Consider the following 4,116-nt stretch of genomic DNA (forward strand, 5'->3'; position numbering starts at 1 on the left):
TGTTTTCTATTGTGTTTTGTGGGTGATTGTTTCCTGTGTTAGTACCATAAGGGACTGTTTCGGTTTTCATTTATTCTCTTGTTCTTTTTTATTTTGTATTCATTCTCGATTAAATGATATTATGGATACGTACCACGCTGCATTTTGGTCCTCCTCTCCTTACACCAACGAAAGCCGTTACAGGGGGCATTTATTGGACCTTGGAACATGTTTTAGAACCCAAATGAAATGCAAATGTCACTTAAATATGAACAAATATGAATCATTGTTAATGTTTGGACCATTTTTTTCATATCATGAATGGTTATTGACACCTCTACTATTATGTGGGTGACTTTTATTTGTGACTTGGAAGTACTTTTTTAGTGTTACTGACGAGACGCTGATAATGTAATGTGTTCGCAAATCAAATGCCCACTGTGCTGCCACTTGACAGCAGAAAACAAGTAAGTTAACCTTTATTGAAATTTAAATTAGTTTGTAGTTAAGTGTTGAGTTAGATTACATACTATAGCTACCTCAATCGTTATTTCAAATAATTTCAGTGACTTCAAAGAAAATGCCAGCTAGCTGAATTTTACTGTAGCTAGTTAGTTAGTAGGCTCAGCTAAATACAAATCCCCCTAGATACAGCCATGTATCATAGTCACATCAATAGATGTGTAAATGAAAGAGCAATATAATATGAATTGAATGGAGTTTCCCATCTTCCCATTTAGAGTTTCTGTAGCAGCACAGAAATGCCCTTATCCAGATGGTGTGACAAAGGCATTTCCTAACAGACATGCTAACTTTCAATGTTGCTACTTTTAAGGTTGGAATCAACATGAGGTAACTTCAGCAGGAAGAGAGGCAGGAATCATTTGTCCACCAGCTCAGGGACAAGCTACACTATTCACAACCCTGTGTAATATTCAATGTAATTGCATTAGTGGACTTTTTTTAACTTAATGTATTTGTATTGTTTTAAAAATGGACAAATAAAAGAAATGTGTGGTTTAAACATGTCTTTAATGTCTATTTGTGTTAGTTGTTGGTGATAATTCCCTAAGTGTTAATACATTTGTGTTTACATCATTAAGCATTTATGTACGTGTTATGAATGATCAAAGGTGTCTGACTTTATAGTAAGTACAGTGTCATATGATACAATGCATTTATGTATGGGATATAAATTGCCAAAGGGGTCTGACTTTAAATGAAGTACAGCGTCATGCGATTATATAGTCTTTATGGATGTGTTATGAATGACCAAAGGTGTCTCACTTTAATTAAGCCAAGTATTACAGGACAAGTGTCAACAAATAGGATATTAACGTTCTGCTGATTTCTGAAGGTTCTCTCACAATCCACAGGTTACTGTAGCTTGTAAGAGGTATTAAAATATGTTGATTGACCTGCAAAGCTTGCGTTTGTGTGTGTCAGAGCTAGGGTTGCACATTTTGGGGAATATTCAGAGGTGGAAACTTTCCATGGGAATTAATGCGAATATATGGGAATGAACTGGAATATATGGGAATTAACGTTAATATATGCATATTAATACCATTTAAATGTAAATGTTTTTTTGCATTGGATATATTTACCATATCATATGGAGACAAAAACATAAACCTTTCTACTTCATAAGTAGACATAATTGCAAATGATTAAATCCTTCCAATAGAAATTTAAAAAACAATTTAGTTACGAATTGAACTTTAATGAAATGAGTTGACTCTTCATATGGGATGATTTCACTGAACATCAAAAGAAAGGGAATATTGAATGATCCCCAATGATCCATCGCATCTCCCAAAAACGTTTTCAACATGCATCTGTAAAATGACAGTCTAGAAACTAAAGCTTTGGTTGTCTTCCTCTCAGGCTTCCATGTCTTCTCCATGGACCTCATCAATGTCCACCTCTTGAACATCAGACTCTGAGGCCTCATCTTCACTGTCACTTTCCAACCTTGTTGAGGATGGCTCGTTTTCAGGCTCAAAAACCCCGGATGGCCACCAACCCCAAATTTGGTCAGCCTGTTGCGTGCTTTGGTGTGTGGGTGTGTTCCCAAACAAGGACCAGTTGCCACCTCAGAGCGCTGATGTTGGTGGGATTTGGAGGATGATGGAGGCAACAGGGGAAAGAGCCTCAGATCCATTAGGTCCCTTCCACCAGGTGGCTGATGAGATATGTTGGCACAACTGCCATATTGCATCTCCATCCCAAAGCCCTTACTTGGAAGTGTACTTTGCAAGACTGCCAAGAACCTTGCCCTCATCCAGGCCAATGTGGCGAGACACGGTATCGATGACACCATAGGCCTTGTTGATCTCTGCACCAGACAGGATGCTCTTGCCAGCATACTTGGGGTCCAACATGTACGCTGCAGCGTGTGTGGGCTTCAGGCAGAAGTCTTCATGCTTTTTGATGTATTTCATAACTGCAGTTTCCTCTGCTTGGAGCAACAGTGAAGTGGGCAGGGCAGTTCGGATTTATTCTATTACATCTGCAAGCAGTCTGAACATCAGACAGGATGGCATGGTCACCCTCAATCTGTGCAATGGCTACTGCTATAGGTTTCAGGCTTGCTTACCACTCTCTCCCAAAATACATCATCCAGGAGGATCCCCTTGATGGGGCTGTCCATATCGGCAGACTATGATATGGCCATTTCTTGGAGAGACACCTTCCCCTCCAGGAGACTGTCAAACATGATGACAACTCCACCCCAATGGGTGTTGCTGGGCAACTTCAATGTGGTGCTCTTATTCTTCTCACTTTGCTTGGTGAGGTAGATTGCTGCTATAACTTGATGACCCTTCACATACCTAACCATTTCCTTGGCTCTCTTGTAGAGTGTATCCATTGTTTTCAGTGCCATGATGTCCTTGAGGAGCAGATTCAATGCATGAGCATTTCAGTGCCATGATGTCCTTGAGGAGCAGATTCAATGCATGAGCAGGACAGCCAATGGGTGTGATGTGAGGGTAGGACTCCTCCACTTTAGACCAAGCAGCCTTCATGTTTGCAGCATTGTCTGTCACCAGTGCAAATACCTTCTGTGGTCCAAGGTCATTGATGACTGCCTTCAGCTCATCTGCAATGTAGAGACCGGTAGGTCTGTTGTCCCTTGTGTCTGTGCTCTTGTAGAATACTGGATGAGGGGTGGAAATTATGTAGTTAATTATTCCTTGCCCACGAACATTCGACCACCCATCAGAGATGATTGCAATACAGTCTGCTTTCTCTATAATTTGCTTGACCTTCACTTAAACTCTGTTGAACTCTGCATCCAGCAAATGAGTAGATAAATCATGTCTGCTTGGAGGGGTGCATGCTGGGCGAAGAACATTCAGAAATCTCTTCCAATACACATTGCCTGTGAGCATCAGAGGTGAACCAGTTGCATACACAGCTCGAGCAATACATTCATCAGCATTTCTCTGACTACGTTCCTCCATTGAGTCAAAAAAAACTTCTAATTCAAGGAGGACCATGAGCTGCTGCTATCGATAAGGTGTCTGATTCATCATTTTCACCTCAAATAGAAGTAGAGGGACTTTTGTCCGAGGTTGCTTGTTGTGAGCGCTGAGGGAACTTTATGCACTTAGCCAGATGATGTTGCCTCTTTTTTACAAAGCATGTATCCTATCTCTCCCATATCACATTCCTGTCCTGCACACAGCAAACCTTCATTAAGTGACCACTTTCAAGATACAGTATACAACTCTTAGTTTCAACAAAGGGGTTTTGAAGTCGAGTCAAAGCTAAAGAAGCAAACATACCAACACATTCCAACAACATATTGCGAATCTTAAACCACCAAAGACTTCACCCCACCTTCAACCGCCAGCCTGACTGTATGATAGAAACTAACTGTGGTAACACTTCATAAGGACTTAAATGACTTTAGCTTGAATAACTTTAACATGTATAAAGTAGTTGCAGATAGTGTCTCCTACATACTATTAATACATATTTAATTATTTGTAAAGCATTCATAAGCATTATTAAATAATACAATTATGAAGCATGTATAATTGCTTATTCTTTTTTAGGTTATTAGTTATGATTTGTTACCTATGTTCTCCTGTTGCAAGTGGAAACATGATAGGGTACTGTAGGCCTACC

Source organism: Salvelinus sp. IW2-2015, linkage group LG6.2, assembly GCF_002910315.2.
Source record: "Salvelinus sp. IW2-2015 linkage group LG6.2, ASM291031v2, whole genome shotgun sequence".
In the NCBI taxonomy this organism is placed as follows: Eukaryota; Metazoa; Chordata; class Actinopteri; order Salmoniformes; family Salmonidae; genus Salvelinus; species Salvelinus sp. IW2-2015.